We start from the raw sequence: 14,220 nt of genomic DNA, 5'->3' as shown, positions 1-14,220 counted from the left end.
ATATGCTAGCTGGCTTTCTCTTTACTTAAAGCTGTCGCCCATTTTTTTCTCTTCTACGCATTCATACAAGTATTCAACACTCAATTTACATTTACAAATTTTACTCCTCCCGCAACCCCCCACCCCCCCTCCACCTCTTCTTGCTGCTCTGCCTCCCACACAAACAAACTACAAGCCCAACCCTTCATTGCCTTCTATTCAAATATTACATCAAATAAACATGCTCAAACACCAAGTCTTAAGGGCTGTAGCATCTTTCAAACTGGACAAATACCCAGGCCCGCATCAAATCTATCCCACACTCTTAAGGGAAGTAAGACACCAAATAGCACAGGCTCTCACCATCATTTTACAATCCTCTCTGGCTACAGGTGTGGTGCCCGACCACTGGAGGACTGCTAACGTGCTACCGTTCTTTCAAAAGGGAGAGAGGGATAGACCGCATAATTACAGGCCAGTCAGCCTAACCTCGGTGGTGGGAAAATTATTGGAAAAAGTTCTGAGGGACAGGAGAAATCTTCATTTAGAAAGACACGGATTAATCAGGGACAGTCAGCATGGATTTCTTAACGGAAGGTCGTGTCTGACTAACGCAATTCAATTTTTCGAGGAGGTAACAAGGAGGGTCGATGAGGGTAGTGCCTTTGATGTAGTCTATATGGATTTTAGCAAGGCTTTTGATAAGGTCCCGCATGCCAGATTGGTCACGAAAGTAAAAGCCCATGGGATCCAAGGCAAAGTGGCAAGTTGGATCCAAAATTGGCTCAGAGGCAGGAAACAAAGGGTAATGGTCGAAGGGTGTTTTTGTGACCGGAAGGCTGTTTCCAGTGGGGTTCCGCAGGGCTCACAGAATCACAGAAACCCCACAGTGCAGATAGAGGCCATTTCGGCCCATCGAGCCTGCACCGACTCAGTACTGGGCCCTTTGCTTTTTCTGGTATATATCAATGATTTGGATTTGAATGTAGGAAGTATGATTAAGAAGTTTGCAGATGATACAAAAATTGGCCGTGTGGTTAATAATGAAACAGAATGCTGTAGACTGCAGGAAGATATCAATGGACTCGTCTAGTGGGCAGAACAGTGGCAAATGGAATTCAGTTGGAATACACAATAAATGGTAGGACACTGAGAAATGCAGAGGATCAGCGGGACCTTGGAGTGCATGTCCACAGATCCCTGAAGGTAGCAGGACAGGTAGATAAAGTGGTTAAGCAGGCATACGGGATACTTGCCTTTATTAGCCGAGGCGTAGAATATAAGAGCGGGGAGGTTATGCTTCAACTGTATAAAACACTAGTTAGGCCGCAGCTAGAGTGCCGCGTGCAGTTCTGGTCACCACATTACAAGAAGGATGCGATTGCACTAGAGAAGGTGCAGAGGAGATTTCCGAGGATGTTGCCTGGGCTGGGGAATTTTAGTTATGAGGAAAGATTGGATAGGCTGGGGTTGTTTTCTTTGGAACACAGGAGGCTGAGGCGAGACCTAATTGAGGTGTGTAAAATTATGAGGGGCCGAGATAGAGTGGATAGGAAGGACCTATTTCCCTTAGCAGAAGGGTCAATAATAGATTTCAAGTAATTGGTAGGAGGTTTACAGGGAATTTGAGGAGACATTTTTTCACCCAGTGAATGGTGGGGGTCTGGAATGCACTGCCTGAAAGGGTGGTAGAGGCAGAAACCCTCATCACGTTTAAAAAGTACTTGGATATGCACTTGAACTGCCGTAACCTACAAGGCTACGGACCAAGTGCTGTAAAGTGGGATTTGGGTGGATTGCTCTTTGTCGGCTGGCACGGACAAGATGGGCCGAATGGCCTCCTTCTGTGCTGTAAATTTCTATGATTCTGCCTGATCATGTGACATCTGCCCACACGACTTCTACAAATGTTATTACATTGTAGCCAGGATTGTTTAGTTTCCAATTCCGCCCATTTTGAAGCCAGGTCTCCGTTATGGCTACTATTGCATAACCCCATGTGGCAACTTGCGCCTGCAACTCGTCAATCTTATTTGTAACACTCCTCGCATTAACACACATGCATTTCAACAGCATGCTAGTTGGCTTTGCTTTTTTCCTGAATTTAACTGCTGCTCTTTCTACATTCTTCTTTGTTCTGTTGCTGTTTGTCCCTCCGAGTTTTCTATGCACCTTGTCTCTCCTCTCTGCTGCTGTGTCCTGGTGGCCCTCCGCCAGTGTGTGTATTTTGGCTATCTTATTTTCTTCTTCTGCTTATTTCGGCCCTGTGTCTGGAGCCCCTTGCATTTGTGTAGCAGCAGGAGAATGTGCAGCGAAGAAATGGTCAAAGGAAAGCGAGAGAGAGAGAGAGAGAGAGCAGCAAAAAGGATGTTGATTGATTAAGAGCAGTGTGTGCGCGTGTGTGTGCAAAACGTTGAGCAGCCTGTGGCGGCAGCAAAAGCCTACTGCACCTGGTATTCCCAGGCGGTCTCCCATCCAAGTACTAACCAGGCCTGACTCTGCTTAGCTTCCGAGATCAGACGAGATCGGGCGCATTCAGACTAGTATGGCCGTAGGCATATGCTGGCTGGCTTTCTCTTTACTTAAAGCTGTCGCCCATTTTTTTCTCTTCTACGCATTCATACAAGTATTCAACACTCAATTTACATTTACAAATTTTACTCCTCCCGCAACCCCCCACCCCCCCTCCACCTCTTCTTGCTGCTCTGCCTCCCACACAAACAAACTACAAGCCCAACCCTTCATTGCCTTCTATTCAAATATTACATCAAATAAACATGCTCAAACACCAAGTCTTAAGGGCTGTAGTATCTTTCAAACTGGACAAATACCCAGGCCCGCATCAAATCTATCCCACACTCTTAAAAGAAGTAAGACACCAAATAGCACAGGCTCTCACCATCATTTTACAATCCTCTCTGGCTACAGGTGTGGTGCCCGACCACTGGAGGACTGCTAACGTGCTACCGTTCTTTCAAAAGGGAGAGAGGGATAGACCGCATAATTACAGGCCAGTCAGCCTAACCTCGGTGGTGGGAAAATTATTGGAAAAAGTTCTGAGGGACAGGAGAAATCTTCATTTAGAAAGACACGGATTAATCAGGGACAGTCAGCATGGATTTCTTAACGGAAGGTCGTGTCTGACTAACGCAATTCAATTTTTCGAGGAGGTAACAAGGAGGGTCGATGAGGGTAGTGCCTTTGATGTAGTCTATATGGATTTTAGCAAGGCTTTTGATAAGGTCCCGCATGCCAGATTGGTCACGAAAGTAAAAGCCCATGGGATCCAAGGCAAAGTGGCAAGTTGGATCCAAAATTGGCTCAGAGGCAGGAAACAAAGGGTAATGGTCGAAGGGTGTTTTTGTGACCGGAAGGCTGTTTCCAGTGGGGTTCCGCAGGGCTCAGAGAATCACAGAAACCCCACAGTGCAGATAGAGGCCATTTCGGCCCATCGAGCCTGCACCGACTCAGTACTGGGCCCTTTGCTTTTTCTGGTATATATCAATGATTTGGATTTGAATGTAGGAAGTATGATTAAGAAGTTTGCAGATGATACAAAAATTGGCCGTGTGGTTAATAATGAAACAGAATGCTGTAGACTGCAGGAAGATATCAATGGACTCGTCTAGTGGGCAGAACAGTGGCAAATGGAATTCAGTTGGAATACACAATAAATGGTAGGACACTGAGAAATGCAGAGGATCAGCGGGACCTTGGAGTGCATGTCCACAGATCCCTGAAGGTAGCAGGACAGGTAGATAAAGTGGTTAAGCAGGCATACGGGATACTTGCCTTTATTAGCCGAGGCGTAGAATATAAGAGCGGGGAGGTTATGCTTCAACTGTATAAAACACTAGTTAGGCCGCAGCTAGAGTGCCGCGTGCAGTTCTGGTCACCACATTACAAGAAGGATGCGATTGCACTAGAGAAGGTGCAGAGGAGATTTCCGAGGATGTTGCCTGGGCTGGGGAATTTTAGTTATGAGGAAAGATTGGATAGGCTGGGGTTGTTTTCTTTGGAACACAGGAGGCTGAGGCGAGACCTAATTGAGGTGTGTAAAATTATGAGGGGCCGAGATAGAGTGGATAGGAAGGACCTATTTCCCTTAGCAGAAGGGTCAATAAAAGATTTCAAGTAATTGGTAGGAGGTTTACAGGGAATTTGAGGAGACATTTTTTCACCCAGTGAATGGTGGGGGTCTGGAATGCACTGCCTGAAAGGGTGGTAGAGGCAGAAACCCTCATCACGTTTAAAAAGTACTTGGATATGCACTTGAACTGCCGTAACCTACAAGGCTACGGACCAAGTGCTGTAAAGTGGGATTTGGGTGGATTGCTCTTTGTCGGCTGGCACGGACAAGATGGGCCGAATGGCCTCCTTCTGTGCTGTAAATTTCTATGATTCTGCCTGATCATGTGACATCTGCCCACACGACTTCTACAAATGTTATTACATTGTAGCCAGGATTGTTTAGTTTCCAATTCCGCCCATTTTGAAGCCAGGTCTCCGTTATGGCTACTATTGCATAACCCCATGTGGCAACTTGCGCCTGCAACTCGTCAATCTTATTTGTAACGCTCCTCGCATTAACACACATGCATTTCAACAGCATGCTAGTTGGCTTTGCTTTTTTCCTGAATTTAACTGCTGCTCTTTCGACATTCTTCTTTGTTCTGTTGCTGTTTGTCCCTCCGAGTTTTCTATGCACCTTGTCTCTCCTCTCTGCTGCTGTGTCCTGGTGGCCCTCCGCCAGTGTGTGTATTTTGGCTATCTTATTTTCTTCTTCTGCTTATTTCGGCCCTGTGTCTGGAGCCCCTTGCATTTGTGTAGCAGCAGGAGAATGTGCAGCGAAGAAATGGTCAAAGGAAAGCGAGAGAGAGAGAGAGAGAGAGAGAGAGAGCAGCAAAAAGGATGTTGATTGATTAAGAGCAGTGTGTGCGCGTGTGTGTGCAAAACGTTGAGCAGCCTGTGGCGGCAGCAAAAGCCTACTGCACCCGGTATTCCCAGGCAGTCTCCCATCCAAGTACTAACCAGGCCTGACTCTGCTTAGCTTCCGAGATCAGACGAGATCGGGCGCATTCAGACTAGTATGGCTGTAGGCATATGCTAGCTGGCTTTCTCTTTACTTAAAGCTGTCGCCCATTTTTTTCTCTTCTACGCATTCATACAAGTATTCAACACTCAATTTACATTTACAAATTTTACTCCTCCCGCAACCCCCCACCCCCCCTCCACCTCTTCTTGCTGCTCTGCCTCCCACACAAACAAACTACAAGCCCAACCCTTCATTGCCTTCTATTCAAATATTACATCAAATAAACATGCTCAAACACCAAGTCTTAAGGGCTGTAGCATCTTTCAAACTGGACAAATACCCAGGCCCGCATCAAATCTATCCCACACTCTTAAGAGAAGTAAGACACCAAATAGCACAGGCTCTCACCATCATTTTACAATCCTCTCTGGCTACAGGTGTGGTGCCCGACCACTGGAGGACTGCTAACGTGCTACCGTTCTTTCAAAAGGGAGAGAGGGATAGACCGCATAATTACAGGCCAGTCAGCCTAACCTCGGTGGTGGGAAAATTATTGGAAAAAGTTCTGAGGGACAGGAGAAATCTTCATTTAGAAAGACACGGATTAATCGGGGCAGTCAGCATGGATTTCTTAACGGAAGGTCGTGTCTGACTAACGCAATTCAATTTTTCGAGGAGGTAACAAGGAGGGTCGATGAGGGTAGTGCCTTTGATGTAGTCTATATGGATTTTAGCAAGGCTTTTGATAAGGTCCCGCATGCCAGATTGGTCACGAAAGTAAAAGCCCATGGGATCCAAGGCAAAGTGGCAAGTTGGATCCAAAATTGGCTCAGAGGCAGGAAACAAAGGGTAATGGTCGAAGGGTGTTTTTGTGACCGGAAGGCTGTTTCCAGTGGGGTTCCGCAGGGCTCACAGAATCACAGAAACCCCACAGTGCAGATAGAGGCCATTTCGTCCCATCGAGCCTGCACCGACTCAGTACTGGGCCCTTTGCTTTTTCTGGTATATATCAATGATTTGGATTTGAATGTAGGAAGTATGATTAAGAAGTTTGCAGATGATACAAAAATTGGCCGTGTGGTTAATAATGAAACAGAATGCTGTAGACTGCAGGAAGATATCAATGGACTCGTCTAGTGGGCAGAACAGTGGCAAATGGAATTCAGTTGGAATACACAATAAATGGTAGGACACTGAGAAATGCAGAGGATCAGCGGGACCTTGGAGTGCATGTCCACAGATCCCTGAAGGTAGCAGGACAGGTAGATAAAGTGGTTAAGCAGGCATACGGGATACTTGCCTTTATTAGCCGAGGCGTAGAATATAAGAGCGGGGAGGTTATGCTTCAACTGTATAAAACACTAGTTAGGCCGCAGCTAGAGTGCCGCGTGCAGTTCTGGTCACCACATTACAAGAAGGATGCGATTGCACTAGAGAAGGTGCAGAGGAGATTTCCGAGGATGTTGCCTGGGCTGGGGAATTTTAGTTATGAGGAAAGATTGGATAGGCTGGGGTTGTTTTCTTTGGAACACAGGAGGCTGAGGCGAGACCTAATTGAGGTGTGTAAAATTATGAGGGGCCGAGATAGAGTGGATAGGAAGGACCTATTTCCCTTAGCAGAAGGGTCAATAATAGATTTCAAGTAATTGGTAGGAGGTTTACAGGGAATTTGAGGAGACATTTTTTCACCCAGTGAATGGTGGGGGTCTGGAATGCACTGCCTGAAAGGGTGGTAGAGGCAGAAACCCTCATCACGTTTAAAAAGTACTTGGATATGCACTTGAACTGCCGTAACCTACAAGGCTACGGACCAAGTGCTGTAAAGTGGGATTTGGGTGGATTGCTCTTTGTCGGCTGGCACGGACAAGATGGGCCGAATGGCCTCCTTCTGTGCTGTAAATTTCTATGATTCTGCCTGATCATGTGACATCTGCCCACACGACTTCTACAAATGTTATTACATTGTAGCCAGGATTGTTTAGTTTCCAATTCCGCCCATTTTGAAGCCAGGTCTCCGTTATGGCTACTATTGCATAACCCCATGTGGCAACTTGCGCCTGCAACTCGTCAATCTTATTTGTAACGCTCCTCGCATTAACACACATGCATTTCAACAGCATGCTAGTTGGCTTTGCTTTTTTCCTGAATTTAACTGCTGCTCTTTCGACATTCTTCTTTGTTCTGTTGCTGTTTGTCCCTCCGAGTTTTCTATGCACCTTGTCTCTCCTCTCTGCTGCTGTGTCCTGGTGGCCCTCCGCCAGTGTGTGTATTTTGGCTATCTTATTTTCTTCTTCTGCTTATTTCGGCCCTGTGTCTGGAGCCCCTTGCATTTGTGTAGCAGCAGGAGAATGTGCAGCGAAGAAATGGTCAAAGGAAAGCGAGAGAGAGAGAGAGAGAGAGAGAGAGCAGCAAAAAGGATGTTGATTGATTAAGAGCAGTGTGTGCGCGTGTGTGTGCAAAACGTTGAGCAGCCTGTGGCGGCAGCAAAAGCCTACTGCACCTGGTATTCCCAGGCGGTCTCCCATCCAAGTACTAACCAGGCCTGACTCTGCTTAGCTTCCGAGATCAGACGAGATCGGGCGCATTCAGACTAGTATGGCCGTAGGCATATGCTAGCTGGCTTTCTCTTTACTTAAAGCTGTCGCCCATTTTTTTCTCTTCTACGCATTCATACAAGTATTCAACACTCAATTTACATTTACAAATTTTACTCCTCCCGCAACCCCCCACCCCCCCTCCACCTCTTCTTGCTGCTCTGCCTCCCACACAAACAAACTACAAGCCCAACCCTTCATTGCCTTCTATTCAAATATTACATCAAATAAACATGCTCAAACACCAAGTCTTAAGGGCTGTAGCATCTTTCAAACTGGACAAATACCCAGGCCCGCATCAAATCTATCCCACACTCTTAAGGGAAGTAAGACACCAAATAGCACAGGCTCTCACCATCATTTTACAATCCTCTCTGGCTACAGGTGTGGTGCCCGACCACTGGAGGACTGCTAACGTGCTACCGTTCTTTCAAAAGGGAGAGAGGGATAGACCGCATAATTACAGGCCAGTCAGCCTAACCTCGGTGGTGGGAAAATTATTGGAAAAAGTTCTGAGGGACAGGAGAAATCTTCATTTAGAAAGACACGGATTAATCAGGGACAGTCAGCATGGATTTCTTAACGGAAGGTCGTGTCTGACTAACGCAATTCAATTTTTCGAGGAGGTAACAAGGAGGGTCGATGAGGGTAGTGCCTTTGATGTAGTCTATATGGATTTTAGCAAGGCTTTTGATAAGGTCCCGCATGCCAGATTGGTCACGAAAGTAAAAGCCCATGGGATCCAAGGCAAAGTGGCAAGTTGGATCCAAAATTGGCTCAGAGGCAGGAAACAAAGGGTAATGGTCGAAGGGTGTTTTTGTGACCGGAAGGCTGTTTCCAGTGGGGTTCCGCAGGGCTCACAGAATCACAGAAACCCCACAGTGCAGATAGAGGCCATTTCGGCCCATCGAGCCTGCACCGACTCAGTACTGGGCCCTTTGCTTTTTCTGGTATATATCAATGATTTGGATTTGAATGTAGGAAGTATGATTAAGAAGTTTGCAGATGATACAAAAATTGGCCGTGTGGTTAATAATGAAACAGAATGCTGTAGACTGCAGGAAGATATCAATGGACTCGTCTAGTGGGCAGAACAGTGGCAAATGGAATTCAGTTGGAATACACAATAAATGGTAGGACACTGAGAAATGCAGAGGATCAGCGGGACCTTGGAGTGCATGTCCACAGATCCCTGAAGGTAGCAGGACAGGTAGATAAAGTGGTTAAGCAGGCATACGGGATACTTGCCTTTATTAGCCGAGGCGTAGAATATAAGAGCGGGGAGGTTATGCTTCAACTGTATAAAACACTAGTTAGGCCGCAGCTAGAGTGCCGCGTGCAGTTCTGGTCACCACATTACAAGAAGGATGCGATTGCACTAGAGAAGGTGCAGAGGAGATTTCCGAGGATGTTGCCTGGGCTGGGGAATTTTAGTTATGAGGAAAGATTGGATAGGCTGGGGTTGTTTTCTTTGGAACACAGGAGGCTGAGGCGAGACCTAATTGAGGTGTGTAAAATTATGAGGGGCCGAGATAGAGTGGATAGGAAGGACCTATTTCCCTTAGCAGAAGGGTCAATAATAGATTTCAAGTAATTGGTAGGAGGTTTACAGGGAATTTGAGGAGACATTTTTTCACCCAGTGAATGGTGGGGGTCTGGAATGCACTGCCTGAAAGGGTGGTAGAGGCAGAAACCCTCATCACGTTTAAAAAGTACTTGGATATGCACTTGAACTGCCGTAACCTACAAGGCTACGGACCAAGTGCTGTAAAGTGGGATTTGGGTGGATTGCTCTTTGTCGGCTGGCACGGACAAGATGGGCCGAATGGCCTCCTTCTGTGCTGTAAATTTCTATGATTCTGCCTGATCATGTGACATCTGCCCACACGACTTCTACAAATGTTATTACATTGTAGCCAGGATTGTTTAGTTTCCAATTCCGCCCATTTTGAAGCCAGGTCTCCGTTATGGCTACTATTGCATAACCCCATGTGGCAACTTGCGCCTGCAACTCGTCAATCTTATTTGTAACACTCCTCGCATTAACACACATGCATTTCAACAGCATGCTAGTTGGCTTTGCTTTTTTCCTGAATTTAACTGCTGCTCTTTCTACATTCTTCTTTGTTCTGTTGCTGTTTGTCCCTCCGAGTTTTCTATGCACCTTGTCTCTCCTCTCTGCTGCTGTGTCCTGGTGGCCCTCCGCCAGTGTGTGTATTTTGGCTATCTTATTTTCTTCTTCTGCTTATTTCGGCCCTGTGTCTGGAGCCCCTTGCATTTGTGTAGCAGCAGGAGAATGTGCAGCGAAGAAATGGTCAAAGGAAAGCGAGAGAGAGAGAGAGAGAGAGCAGCAAAAAGGATGTTGATTGATTAAGAGCAGTGTGTGCGCGTGTGTGTGCAAAACGTTGAGCAGCCTGTGGCGGCAGCAAAAGCCTACTGCACCTGGTATTCCCAGGCAGTCTCCCATCCAAGTACTAACCAGGCCTGACTCTACTTAGCTTCCGAGATCAGACGAGATCGGGCGCATTCAGACTAGTATGGCCGTAGGCATATGCTAGCTGGCTTTCTCTTTACTTAAAGCTGTCGCCCATTTTTTTCTCTTCTACACATTCATACAAGTATTCAACACTCAATTTACATTTACAAATTTTACTCCTCCCGCAACCCCCCACCCCCCCTCCACCTCTTCTTGCTGCTCTGCCTCCCACACAAACAAACTACAAGCCCAACCCTTCATTGCCTTCTATTCAAATATTACATCAAATAAACATGCTCAAACACCAAGTCTTAAGGGCTGTAGCATCTTTCAAACTGGACAAATACCCAGGCCCGCATCAAATCTATCCCACACTCTTAAGAGAAGTAAGACACCAAATAGCACAGGCTCTCACCATCATTTTACAATCCTCTCTGGCTACAGGTGTGGTGCCCGACCACTGGAGGACTGCTAACGTGCTACCGTTCTTTCAAAAGGGAGAGAGGGATAGACCGCATAATTACAGGCCAGTCAGCCTAACCTCGGTGGTGGGAAAATTATTGGAAAAAGTTCTGAGGGACAGGAGAAATCTTCATTTAGAAAGACACGGATTAATCAGGGACAGTCAGCATGGATTTCTTAACGGAAGGTCGTGTCTGACTAACGCAATTCAATTTTTCGAGGAGGTAACAAGGAGGGTCGATGAGGGTAGTGCCTTTGATGTAGTCTATATGGATTTTAGCAAGGCTTTTGATAAGGTCCCGCATGCCAGATTGGTCACGAAAGTAAAAGCCCATGGGATCCAAGGCAAAGTGGCAAGTTGGATCCAAAATTGGCTCAGAGGCAGGAAACAAAGGGTAATGGTCGAAGGGTGTTTTTGTGACCGGAAGGCTGTTTCCAGTGGGGTTCCGCAGGGCTCACAGAATCACAGAAACCCCACAGTGCAGATAGAGGCCATTTCGGCCCATCGAGCCTGCACCGACTCAGTACTGGACCCTTTGCTTTTTCTGGTATATATCAATGATTTGGATTTGAATGTAGGAAGTATGATTAAGAAGTTTGCAGATGATACAAAAATTGGCCGTGTGGTTAATAATGAAACAGAATGCTGTAGACTGCAGGAAGATATCAATGGACTCGTCTAGTGGGCAGAACAGTGGCAAATGGAATTCAGTTGGAATACACAATAAATGGTAGGACACTGAGAAATGCAGAGGATCAGCGGGACCTTGGAGTGCATGTCCACAGATCCCTGAAGGTAGCAGGACAGGTAGATAAAGTGGTTAAGCAGGCATACGGGATACTTGCCTTTATTAGCCGAGGCGTAGAATATAAGAGCGGGGAGGTTATGCTTCAACTGTATAAAACACTAGTTAGGCCGCAGCTAGAGTGCCGCGTGCAGTTCTGGTCACCACATTACAAGAAGGATGCGATTGCACTAGAGAAGGTGCAGAGGAGATTTCCGAGGATGTTGCCTGGGCTGGGGAATTTTAGTTATGAGGAAAGATTGGATAGGCTGGGGTTGTTTTCTTTGGAACACAGGAGGCTGAGGTGAGACCTAATTGAGGTGTGTAAAATTATGAGGGGCCGAGATAGAGTGGATAGGAAGGACCTATTTCCCTTAGCAGAAGGGTCAATAATAGATTTCAAGTAATTGGTAGGAGGTTTACAGGGAATTTGAGGAGACATTTTTTCACCCAGTGAATGGTGGGGGTCTGGAATGCACTGCCTGAAAGGGTGGTAGAGGCAGAAACCCTCATCACGTTTAAAAAGTACTTGGATATGCACTTGAACTGCCGTAACCTACAAGGCTACGGACCAAGTGCTGTAAAGATTTGGGTGGATTGCTCTTTGTCGGCTGGCACGGACAAGATGGGCCGAATGGCCTCCTTCTGTGCTGTAAATTTCTATGATTCTGCCTGATCATGTGACATCTGCCCACACGACTTCTACAAATGTTATTACATTGTAGCCAGGATTGTTTAGTTTCCAATTCCGCCCATTTTGAAGCCAGGTCTCCGTTATGGCTACTATTGCATAACCCCATGTGGCAACTTGCGCCTGCAACTCGTCAATCTTATTTGTAACGCTCCTCGCATTAACACACATGCATTTCAACAGCATGCTAGTTGGCTTTGCTTTTTTCCTGAATTTAACTGCTGCTCTTTCTACATTCTTCTTTGTTCTGTTGCTGTTTGTCCCTCCGAGTTTTCTATGCACCTTGTCTCTCCTCTCTGCTGCTGTGTCCTGGTGGCCCTCCGCCAGTGTGTGTATTTTGGCTATCTTATTTTCTTCTTCTGCTTATTTCGGCCCTGTGTCTGGAGCCCCTTGCATTTGTGTAGCAGCAGGAGAATGTGCAGCGAAGAAATGGTCAAAGGAAAGCGAGAGAGAGAGACAGAGAGAGAGAGAGAGAGAGCAGCAAAAAGGATGTTGATTGATTAAGAGCAGTGTGTGCGCGTGTGTGTGCAAAACGTTGAGCAGCCTGTGGCGGCAGCAAAAGCCTACTGCACCCGGTATTCCCAGGCAGTCTCCCATCCAAGTACTAACCAGGCCTGACTCTGCTTAGCTTCCGAGATCAGACGAGATCGGGCGCATTCAGACTAGTATGGCCGTAGGCATATGCTAGCTGGCTTTCTCTTTACTTAAAGCTGTCGCCCATTTTTTTCTCTTCTACGCATTCATACAAGTATTCAACACTCAATTTACATTTACAAATTTTACTCCTCCCGCAACCCCCCACCCCCCCTCCACCTCTTCTTGCTGCTCTGCCTCCCACACAAACAAACTACAAGCCCAACCCTTCATTGCCTTCTATTCAAATATTACATCAAATAAACATGCTCAAACACCAAGTCTTAAGGGCTGTAGCATCTTTCAAACTGGACAAATACCCAGGCCCGCATCAAATCTATCCCACACTCTTAAGAGAAGTAAGACACCAAATAGCACAGGCTCTCACCATCATTTTACAATCCTCTCTGGCTACAGGTGTGGTGCCCGACCACTGGAGGACTGCTAACGTGCTACCGTTCTTTCAAAAGGGAGAGAGGGATAGACCGCATAATTACAGGCCAGTCAGCCTAACCTCGGTGGTGGGAAAATTATTGGAAAAAGTTCTGAGGGACAGGAGAAATCTTCATTTAGAAAGACACGGATTAATCAGGGACAGTCAGCATGGATTTCTTAACGGAAGGTCGTGTCTGACTAACGCAATTCAATTTTTCGAGGAGGTAACAAGGAGGGTCGATGAGGGTAGTGCCTTTGATGTAGTCTATATGGATTTTAGCAAGGCTTTTGATAAGGTCCCGCATGCCAGATTGGTCACGAAAGTAAAAGCCCATGGGATCCAAGGCAAAGTGGCAAGTTGGATCCAAAATTGGCTGAGGCAGGAAACAAAGGGTAATGGTCGAAGGGTGTTTTTGTGACCGGAAGGCTGTTTCCAGTGGGGTTCCGCAGGGCTCAGAGAATCACAGAAACCCCACAGTGCAGATAGAGGCCATTTCGGCCCATCGAGCCTGCACCGACTCAGTACTGGGCCCTTTGCTTTTTCTGGTATATATCAATGATTTGGATTTGAATGTAGGAAGTATGATTAAGAAGTTTGCAGATGATACAAAAATTGGCCGTGTGGTTAATAATGAAACAGAATGCTGTAGACTGCAGGAAGATATCAATGGACTCGTCTAGTGGGCAGAACAGTGGCAAATGGAATTCAGTTGGAATACACAATAAATGGTAGGACACTGAGAAATGCAGAGGATCAGCGGGACCTTGGAGTGCATGTCCACAGATCCCTGAAGGTAGCAGGACAGGTAGATAAAGTGGTTAAGCAGGCATACGGGATACTTGCCTTTATTAGCCGAGGCGTAGAATATAAGAGCGGGGAGGTTATGCTTCAACTGTATAAAACACTAGTTAGGCCGCAGCTAGAGTGCCGCGTGCAGTTCTGGTCACCACATTACAAGAAGGATGCGATTGCACTAGAGAAGGTGCAGAGGAGATTTCCGAGGATGTTGCCTGGGCTGGGGAATTTTAGTTATGAGGAAAGATTGGATAGGCTGGGGTTGTTTTCTTTGGAACACAGGAGGCTGAGGTGAGACCTAATTGAGGTGTGTAAAATTATGAGGGGCCGAGAT

The 14,220-nt window shown here is 46.5% G+C and overlaps 4 non-coding genes and 1 pseudogene across 4 annotated transcripts; all 5 read right to left on the bottom strand.

Moving 5' to 3' along the window:
* Positions 1-2,417: 2,417 nt before the first annotated feature.
* LOC147082869 (5S ribosomal RNA) lies at positions 2,418-2,536 on the bottom strand. The gene has a single exon (XR_015076043.1). It is a non-coding gene; the product is annotated as a 5S ribosomal RNA (ribosomal RNA).
* A 2,425-nt stretch (positions 2,537-4,961) lies between these two features.
* Positions 4,962-5,080, bottom strand: LOC147082868 (5S ribosomal RNA). The gene has a single exon (XR_015076151.1). It is a non-coding gene; the product is annotated as a 5S ribosomal RNA (ribosomal RNA).
* Positions 5,081-7,502: 2,422 nt separating this feature from the next.
* On the bottom strand, positions 7,503-7,621 carry LOC147082867 (5S ribosomal RNA). Its single transcript, XR_015076032.1, has one exon. It is a non-coding gene; the product is annotated as a 5S ribosomal RNA (ribosomal RNA).
* Positions 7,622-10,038: 2,417 nt separating this feature from the next.
* On the bottom strand, positions 10,039-10,157 carry LOC147082866 (5S ribosomal RNA; annotated as a pseudogene).
* Positions 10,158-12,582: 2,425 nt separating this feature from the next.
* LOC147082865 (5S ribosomal RNA) lies at positions 12,583-12,701 on the bottom strand. Its single transcript, XR_015076120.1, has one exon. It is a non-coding gene; the product is annotated as a 5S ribosomal RNA (ribosomal RNA).
* Positions 12,702-14,220: the final 1,519 nt, after the last annotated feature.

The sequence above is a fragment of the Somniosus microcephalus genome, unplaced genomic scaffold (genome assembly GCF_052327205.1).
Source record: "Somniosus microcephalus isolate GS21.2 unplaced genomic scaffold, FLI_Smic_1.0 scaffold110, whole genome shotgun sequence".
Classification (NCBI taxonomy): domain Eukaryota; kingdom Metazoa; phylum Chordata; class Chondrichthyes; order Squaliformes; family Somniosidae; genus Somniosus; species Somniosus microcephalus.
This window is presented reverse-complemented; position numbering and strand designations above follow the sequence as displayed.